The sequence below is a fragment of the Vulpes vulpes genome, chromosome 2 (genome assembly GCF_048418805.1).
Source record: "Vulpes vulpes isolate BD-2025 chromosome 2, VulVul3, whole genome shotgun sequence".
Lineage (NCBI taxonomy): Eukaryota > Metazoa > Chordata > Mammalia > Carnivora > Canidae > Vulpes > Vulpes vulpes.
The window spans coordinates 53,339,268-53,349,301 of NC_132781.1; the positions used below are offsets into that span (position 1 = coordinate 53,339,268).

A 10,034-nucleotide genomic window follows, 5' to 3' on the forward strand; every position below is an offset into this window, starting at 1 on the left:
TCCCAAAAGCCACAAGTATACCTGGTGGCACACAAGCAGGTTCAGGATTTCACGTCTTATAAGTAACATCGGACTGCCTTGTGATAAACGATATTGTCCTTTTAATTCTCTCCCGTCCCTTGCCATTGTGCCAGGAAACCTTGGGTTGGTGTCGATTTGTCTTTAGCACCTGCCACACAGGGTCTCGTGGGCATTAGAAATAATCCCCAAGGAGGCACTCTGTGGACACCACGGTTGCTATTGTCAGCGGTGACCAGGGCTCCTCAGCAGGGGCGACAGAGGCCCGGCTGGCAGGGGCCACCCCCATGCACCCAGGGAAGAGCCTGTGCAGGGAACAGCAGCCCTTGTGGCACGTCCGCTTTCTGATCACATTCCCTCCAGCCCGCCCAGGGGCAGCTAAGGGCACAGATCTTCCTTGAAGCTGCCCTCCTTACCAGTTTATATCCCCCCTCGCTGGTGTTTCCCAGGACCCAAGAAAGGGAGCAGGGAGCAGACCCACGAGATCCGGTTACAGGCGCCCCAGCCTCACCTGCCTCTTCTCTCCCACAGGACAGGGACTGTACAAAGGGCCTGTCACTGACCACTGTGATTGAGTGACCAAATTGCAGGGGTGGTGAGGAGGGATGGGGATCCCTGTGTAGTCTTCTTGTCTTCCTCTGAGGCCGGGCTTTGACCAGCTGCACCCCCAGGGCACCCTTTTGTCCCTGGCCTCTCTGCATCTGTAGCCGCAGGACTCAGGGCGGCTGCTGTATGGCTCTATGTGCCTGCCCCGACGGCCAGCTTCCCAGCAATCTGGCCCAGGACACAGATAAAGCCGCCTTTCAGAGCTCCCCCTCAGGCCGCTGCAGGGGACCTGGGGAGGAGGGCTGGGGTCCTCAGTGCTGTCAGACAAAGCTGCCTTGTTGGGAGGCCTCAGAAGAAGCAGGGACCCCACTCCCTGGTGTGACTCTTCCCCTCAGGGGCTGTCCGGAGCACATGGGGCCAGCTGCTCCCAGGAGCAGGGCCATCAGCCTCACTGAGCCCCAGGCACATGAGGGAGCAGTTGGGGGTGCCAAGGGGCCTGGGTCCCTAAAAGCTGGACTCCTGGGTTTAGGAATGCCTTGGTTGCCTCTTTACCTGGCTCTTCTTGGCCACAGAAGATAAACATTGTTTCCCAATGCTCTTAAAATAAGCCCAAGGCCCATGAGGCCTTGGGTGACCTGCCTGTTCCCACCTTCCAAGACCCTCCATGTCTCTCCCACTCTCTCCTGAGCCCACTCAACCCCTTTGGTTCATCAAACCTCGGCTCTTAACCAAGCTGTTCCCTCTGCCTGGAATGCCCTTCCCTGCACTTTTCACATGGTCCCCCTCAGAGGCTCCCTGACACCCCTAAATGACTCCCTACCTCATCTCTGTTTACTCCCCTACCACGTGTTCTCTGGTACATGGGGGAGCCTGTGTTTCCTTCGCTTCTGGGTCCCCAGCACCCGAGCAGGGCAGGACACACAAGATATGCATGATGAATAAGCATCTCTGTTTCCCCAGGGCTGGTCACCTAGCAAGAGGGAGGAGGAGCTGTCAAGTTAATCTGTCACCCTACCCCACTCCTACCCCAAGAATGGGGGGCCGACCCCTACCTCTGTTTTATCACCCACCCCCCCATCCTCTGAGTGATACCAAAGAGTGGGGAGCTGCCTCTGTCGGGGCCATGGCCCTGGACATCTGTCTTCATGAACAGGCCTGGCGGGGATGGAGCAAGGCCCGGGGCAAGACCAGTGTAGACCAGCAGGAGCTGGGGGCAGGAGCTGTGCCCCGGGAACGTGGAACAGAAATAAATGATTGCACCAGGGATAAACAGCTGGGCTGTGGGAGGCGAGGTGGGGGGCAGAGTGCACACAGGGATTTCTCAAACCTCAGGCAGGAGTCTGGTCGGCCAGGGTCCCAGATGGAAAGGCCTCCTGTTGCCCCACCGCTTCATTACCGTCTTAACTGAGTGGCCGGCTGGGTCCCTGGGAGCCCGGGGGCGGGGGGTGCTGGGGTGGCTAGTGCCCGATTAGTCACAATTGGCGCCCTCCACCTCCAGGGCCGGGGTGTGGGGGAAGGGCTGGGTGAGGGAGCCAGGCACCTGGATGCTGGTGGAATCATGATGACAGATAAAAATGGACAACAGTGCTCTCTCTCTCTCTCTTTTTAATTTTATTTATTTATTCATGAGAGACACACAGAGAGAGGCAGAGACACAGGCAGAGGGAGAAGCAGGCTCCATGCAGGGAGCCTGATGTGGGACTCGATCCCAGGACTCTGGGATCACGCCCTGGGCCGAAGGCAGGCGCTAAAATGCTGAGCCACCCAGGCGACCTGGGACAACAGTTCTCATTTGCTGAAGAGTTACCAGGTGTCTGGCCTGTTTTAAGTTCTGTAATTCATTCCTCAGGGCAGCGCCTATAGGATAAGTACTATCGTGGGCCTATTTTTCAGATGAGCAAATTGAGGCTCAGAGAGGTCTGCCTGGGTTCTTACAACCACTGTGCTCGCTGGTGTTACTGTGGCCCAGGGCGTGATCCCGAGGTCCTGGGATTGAGTCCTGGCATCAGTCTCCCTGCAGGGACCCTGCTTCTCCCTCTGCCTATGAGTCTGCCTCTCTCTTTCTCTGTGTCTCTTTCATGAATAAATAAATAAAATCTTAAAAAAAAAAAAAAAAAAAAAGCCCTATGGCTTGGCCTTACCAAGCTCTCCAGGCTATCACTAGCAGAGACCCCTGTGGGCTTTTGCAGCCACACAAATGTAAAAAGGACATTTGAAAAGAAAGGGAACCTACCTGGGAGTTGTCAAAATCCTGTGGTTTTTTTGTTTTTTTTTTTTTTAACATTTGGGGAAACTAAAGGCCCAGAAGGTGAAGGCATCCACCTAAGGTCACACAGCAAATTAGTGGTAGAGTCAGTTCAGCAAATTGCCATGACATCAAGTACTTGGGGTAACAGGTGTCTGGGATTCCACCATCTGAGGATCAGTACTCACTGCCAAGTTCCCAGGGGCACACATGAAGCCATTAAAATAAAGGGCTTTGTATTAGCTGGGCTGATGTGCCCCAGGGCCTGGCAGAAAGTGGCTGCTCAGTTAATAGCTTTGAAACATGCACTGAGCACCCTCCACAGCAGTGGGCAAGATAGATGCGGTCCTTGCAGTCTGAGACCTTGCAGCTTGACACCTCCATGGCTTGTGGGTCAAGTCCAGATTGGTGATGAAATGAGTATAGCAGGCTGAGTGTGAGACATTAAGGAATGGCAGGGACTCTGGCCAACATTAAAGGCATTTGAAATCCAATGTTTTCGAGAAGCATTGAGCCAGCCAATAGAAAACCTCAATGTACCTAAGGACCAAGTACGGTCTATGGCCATGAGTTTGCCACGACCAGCATCCATCATCCTGGATGAGGAGTCTGGAGACCAGAATTTAGTTCTGGCCATCTTCTGAGTGTGTGACCTTGGACAAATCACTGATTCAGTATCCTCGCCTATGCTCTAGAGGATGGGTCAGATTCACCTCTGAGGCTTTGTGCCAGAAAGCTGCTAGGAAGCCGGGATGGACACCGGCATACGGTATGGCTGCTGTGGCTTTAAAAGTGTCCTGGCAGCAGAGAGCCGTAGGCCACCTGCGGAGCCCTCCACAGCTGGGAAGATTAGTCTCTTCCACAAGACAACACCCATTACCATGTTCCAATAGCCATCACTTCCGCTAGGAGAGCCGCAGATGAGATATCGATTGTGCTGACCCCAGGCGAGCCCTTTCCCCAGCCTGAGAGGCGTGCAGATCAGCTCAGGCCTGGGCCTTGGCTGCCAGCTCCTCCCTGCAGCTGCCTGGGGCCCTGAGAGCCAGGTGAGGCCGATGGAGAACCCGCCAGGTGGGCCTGTGGGCTGGCCAGCGCCTGGGCCCTGAGCCTTTATTCCATGTGCTTGCTGCTGTCAAGAAAGGGAGTTGGGGAGATGGGCATTTCTCATGAGCAGTCAGGTGCATGTGGGAGAGGACAGTCTGCCTGGAGCCTGGGAGGCGACACCTGGCTGGGGACCGAAGGGGGTGGAGGGGAGTGGGAAGTGAGGCTGCCGTGGGGGGAGGACAATCTGATGCCAGTGTTTAGGCTGGTGATGCAAGCTTTGGGGCAGGACAAGACATGATCTCAACCTCACCTTTGTCACTTGAGACTTGGTCTCCATCCCAGGAAGCCCAGCCTGCTGGCAGCTCCTCACGTCTGCTCCTTTTCCCACAATCCAGGCACTGGAGCATATGAAATGGAAAGGGGGACACCCTTGGGCCTGCACCCCAGGGTCAGGCTCTGTGAGGCAGAGGCTGTGTCTGCCATTACCCCGGCACCCCCAGCACGGCGCCCCCACCGTGGCTGAGGCCACGCACACTGCCCATGCATGACTGAGTATCTCGGGAGAAATCAGCTGAGAGCAGAGGCAGTTTCAGCCTCCTTTTTTCCTTCATTCTCTCATTCACTCATTCAGGGAATCCCACAGGGCAGGAATGAGCCCCAGCCTAGAGCTCTCAACAGGCAAGCAAGCGGCCCTTTGTGATCCCTGACACTAGCACTGTGATGGGGTGACCTAGGTGGCTTTGAGCTTGGTCCACTTTCTTTTTTTTTTTTTTTAATTTTTATTTATTTACGATAGTCACACAAAGAGAGAGAGAGAGAGAGGCAGAGACATAGGCAGGGGGAGAAGCAGGCTCCATGCACCGGGAGCCCGACGTGGGACTTGATCCCGGGTCTCCAGGATGGTGCTCTGGGCCAAAGGCAGGCGCTAAACCGCTGCGCCACCCAGGGATCCCTTGGTCCACTTTCTTGTGTGCCCAACACATCTTCATAAATTTTTGAAAAGAAACAAGGTGTTCTCCTTTTTTCCCCCCTGCCCCAATCCTAAGATTTCTAAGTCTCATGATGTTACCCAGGAGCCTTCTGGGCCCTGGAAATATTCCCTGTCTTATTCTGACTGGTGGATACACTTCATCCAAGCTGTCCATCAAAGATTTAGGCACTTTACCCTGTGTGTGTGTGTGTGTGTGTGTGTGTGTGTGTGTTTGTGTATATGCATTAGCGTGGACATATATTGTGCCTCAAAAACCAACCCCATCTTCTGCCTTTGAATAGGAATGCTTTACTTCTTCTAAGAGCAGGGGCCCTGGAAGGTGGGCCTGACTGGCTGGTGGCTCAGACCTCTCCTTGCCTCCCCAGTCCCAGAAGATGAAAAGGGTCTTGGGTTCTTGCTCAACACTGAGGCCCAGGATCCCAGCACCTGACTTCTCAGGATCCCCTACACCAGAAACCCTCCTTTACCCAGCCAGGAGCTAGAGAAAGGAGAGGGGGTGGATTTAGCAACAGTAATAAAGTAGTAACTAAGATGGGATAAGAAAATTCATTTATTTAACATAATTTCACTGAGAACCTCTCATCTGTGAAATCCTGTGCTGAGTGCCTGGTGGTAGAGTGATGGACACAGTACACACACTCACTGCTCTCAGGGTACCTGTGGTCTGCAAGGTAGATGGGACCTGTCCCAGGAATGTCTAGGGCTGAGCATTTAGGGAAAGCTGGAGTCTGTGCCCCTCGATCCTGAAGGATAAGAAAGTGGCATTTGTCAGGGCCCAGGGCTCATCGGCTCAGAGGCAGTGGCTGCTGGTAAGTAAAATGCAAGTCAAATAGTCACAGGCCAAACACAGGGGAGTGCCTGTTACCTTGTAGGCATGCTACATGGGCTGACAACTATGATTGGAAGCCAGGAACCCTGAGGCCCAGGATTGCTGCTGTGTAATAAAGTGCCCCTGCCAGGTGGGCACTATTATTATCTTAGTTTTATAGCTGAGGACACTGAGGCCAATGAGAAATACTAAAGGAGTCACGCCGGGTCACTGGTTAGGAAGTGCCAGAGGCAAGATTCGAACTCAGATCTGAGCAGCCTCATCTGTAAAACAAGGGTTCTCCTTCCCCCTCTTTTTCTCACTATGATTATGAAGGTTCCATGGAGTAAAGGAGGAGAAAGGGCCTTTTGAGTTCAAAAGGGTGCACATAAAGGGCAGTTTTTTTATTTGCAGTGACCAGTTTCCATGATGCTGCAGCACCTCCCATGTGGAGCAAGGATGGAGACCAGGCTCAGCCTTTGGGAGTCCTCTAATATCCCCAGGGAGAAGGACCCATTATGAACCCATCTTACACATGAAGAAACCAAAGCTCAGGAGAGAGAAGTACTTACCCAAGTTCTCTTGGGGGACAGAGGAGTAGCCAGGATTTAGTATGGGTAGCCTAAATGTGGCCCCTGAGCTGCTCCCATGCACCCATCCCATCTGCCTTGCCCACAGCTGCCTCGTGGGAGTCCTCTGTTCCACTCTGGGGTGGACACCTTCCTCCCCCCGCCAGAAGCTGGTTCCAGTTAGCACCTTCCTAGACCATGCTCTTCCCCATTCTTTATCTAACGCTGGCCATCTTTCCTCCTCGTATTAAAAACATTATTTGTGTTTTTTTTTTTTTTTAAGATTTTATTTATTGGGCAGCCCCAGTGGCACAGCGGTTTGGCGCCACCTGCAGTCTGGGGTGTGATCCTGGGGTCCCAGGATCAAGTCCCACGTCAGGCTCCCTGCATGGAGCCTGCTTCTCCCTCTGCCTGTGTCTCTGCCTCTTTCTCTCTGTGCCTATGAATAAATAAATAAAATCTTTAAAAAAAGATTTTATTTATTTACTTGAGATAGAGCAAGAGGGCTAGAGCAAGAGAATGAGAGCAAGAGAGGGAGTACAGAGGGAGAGGGAGAAGCAAACTCTCCACTGAGCAGAGAACCCAATGTGGGGCCCCATCCCAGGACCCGGGGCTCATGACCTGAGCTGAAGGCAGCTGCTTAACTCACTGAGCCATCCAGGTCCCCCTAAAACATTATTTGTTTTTAACAGCTTTTAAGATTTTTATTTATTTATGAGAGAGAGAGCGAGCATGAGAGGGAGCTTACAAGCAGGGGGGAGGGGTTGAGGAGAAGCATGCTCCTCGCTGAGCAGGGAGCCTGATGTGGGACTTGATCCCAGGACCCAGGGATCATAACCTGAGCTGAAGGCAGATGCTTAACCGACGGAGCCAACCAGATGCCCTGTTTTTAACAGTTAAAAATGTAATTTTATCTTATACAAGATTTACCCACTTCAAGTATATCATGCAAATTCATTATGAAGCCTATCAACAATGTGGAAAATTAATTATGTCAAGGGAAGAAATGAAACAAATATACAGGTACACAACGTAAATTATGTCACATGCATGAAAACAAATATGTGTGAGCAAAAATGACTAGCAGGAAGCATAAAAATATTGGCCAAAGTATTTTGGTTAACATATGGCTGCAGAAATGAATTTTTTCCCAATTATTTTTCAAAGTTTCTGTAACTTTCAATATCTCTCTACTAGATCACTTTAGCTGAGCCCAGGTAAACAATGCATGGGAGATACTGACAACCCCATCTACATCTAATATCTATTTGAATTTCCTGATTTTTTAAAGATGTTTTATTTTAGAGAGAGAGAGAAAGGGAGCATAATGGGGGGGAGAGGCAGAGGGAGAGAATCTCAAGAATCTCCATCCCACTGAGCATGGAGTCTGATGCAGGACTCAATCCCATGACCCTGAGATCATGACCTGAGCTGAAACCAAGAGTCAGACACTCAACTGACTGACCCACCCAGGCACCCCTTGAATTTCCTGATTGACTTGAGAACTAAGAACATGCCCGGAGAAAGATTTCCAATGTTGGCAATGACCTGATTCAGACAGACCTGGACTTCTACAGTGGTCTGGGGGCAACTTCATGGAAGCCTATAGCCAGGAGGTGAGGGAATCTTAGGTCTCCCAAGGATAAAATCTACCCTGAGAGAAGTAGAGTCACTCCCAATGAGCTAACCTCCACAACAAGGCCTATAGCTGGAGAACAAGGTGGTTCTAGTGAGAGCTGGGAGCTGTTGGTTGAAACCATCAGCAACCCAGACAACTTGGCCATACCTACATGCCCACATGGGGCACAGTTGTGTATGAAACGCTAAGAATCCTAACATCTCAGTGTCCAAGTGACCCTTCTCTAGATTCCCTAAGGTGGTGGTTTCCTACCCACTTCTCAGTAGAGTTGGGGTGCATGGTCATGATAGCCGGGGCAGTGGTGGCACGTCAAGGTTGTAGGTGGTGGCTAGAGTGAAGTAACAGGAATTATGGGAGGTAAGTGAAAGCATGACCTGGGCTGTGGGATGAGGATTGGACTGGAACAAATCTGGCATGCCTAGGCACCACTCCCTATACTTCTAGAGCAAGGAAGGGCCCTGAACTGGGGGGAGAGGGAGTGTGTGTTTCTGAAGCTCCTTGGATATAGCTTCTGAGCTAATGAAGGACTAGGTAGATATTCATTCATTTGACAAATATTTACTGAGCACCTGTTATGGACCAGGCATGGGTTCAAGCATCTGGGACACAGTTGTGAATAAGACAGACCTGATCTCTTCTCACATGAACCTCCCTGTCCTGGTGAGAGAGACACCCAACAATGCCTAGCATCCAATAAAAAATTATTAGGCACACAAAGCAAATCAATGCATAACAGGCTGGGTGGTGATACGTGATACGGAGCAGAGATAGGCAGAGTAAACAGTATATATAGCAAGTGCCAGGTCAGGGTTCTATAACAAGTGAGCCTTGTGGCTGTCTCAGGGAGGAGGCTCCAGGCAGAGCTGGCCTATTTGGGAAACAGCAAATAAGGCAATGGGCTGGACAGAGTGAGGGGGAGAGTGGGAGGAGGGGAGGAAAGGAGCTAGTAGGGAGCCAGATCGTGAAGGGATCACAAGCCATAGTAAATGTATCAATGATCTGTGTCTGCATAATAAATAACCCAAACTTAATGCAATAGAACAAAACCTTATTCATTCTAATCAGCCCAGAGTTTGTGAGTAGGGCGATTCTCCTGCTGATCTCGTGTGAGATCATTAGGGCAGCTGCTGTCGTTTTAGGCCTGACTCAGGGGTCTCACTTCTGTGTCTGGTAGTTGGTGCTGGCTGTAGTAAGGACTTTGGGTTTTATGCTGAGTGAGATAAGAGCCATGGTGGAGAGAGCAAGGATGAGAAACTACGTGATGTATGTTAACTGAAAGGAAAACTGCCAAAATGATTGCAAATTTGATAAAAATTCACAGGTTCAAGCTCGGTGAACCCCAATAGAATAAACGTAAGAAAATCATAACAAGACACCTCCTAATTAGATTGCCAAAAATCAACAATAAAAAGAAATCTTAAAAGTATGCGGAAGGGCGGCGGCGGTGGCGGTGGCATGGAGGCCACCCTGGAGCAGCACCTGGAGGACACCATGAAGAACCCCTCCCTCGTGGGCGTCCTGTGCACGGACTCGCGAGGACTGAACCTGGGCTGCCGTGGGACCCTGTCCGATGAGCATGCTGGGGTGATATCTGTTCTGGCCCAGCAAGCAGCGAAGCTGACCTCAGACCCCACTGATATTCCCGTGGTGTGTCTAGAGTCAGATAATGGGAACATTATGATGCAGAAACATGACGGCATCACGGTGGCAGTGCACAAAATGGCCTCTTGACGTCTCATCAGTTCTCCAGCGGCTGTCGTAGAGGCTCCATCCTACCTACGTTGATTATCTTGTAGAACGACTAAAGTTCCAATAGTTAGGCCATTTATTTAGTGTGCATTGGGCACTTTTCTGTTAAGTTCAGAGTAAACTGCTTTTGGACACCCAATGGACTGACTTATCAGAACATTAGTAAGAAAGGATCATGTTTTGAAGCAGCATGTCCAGGTCACTTTGTATGTAGAGTTTTCTTATGTTCAATAAATCTGGTCAGAGGAAAAATAAAAAATAAATAAAAGTATGCAGAAAAAAAGAGATATTCCATTTAAAGGGACAAAAAATGATAAGTGTTTAGTTACATTGATCAAGAAAAAGCAAGGATACAGATTATACCAAGGTAAGTAATGAAAGAAGTACATCACTATCAATCCTAATACATTAAAAAGATAATTAAG

General features: G+C 50.6%; 1 pseudogene; it reads left to right on the plus strand.

Annotated features, from left to right (window-relative positions):
* The first annotated feature begins 9,300 nt into the window (after positions 1 to 9,300).
* Positions 9,301 to 9,697, plus strand: LOC112928022 (ragulator complex protein LAMTOR5 pseudogene; annotated as a pseudogene).
* Positions 9,698 to 10,034: the final 337 nt, after the last annotated feature.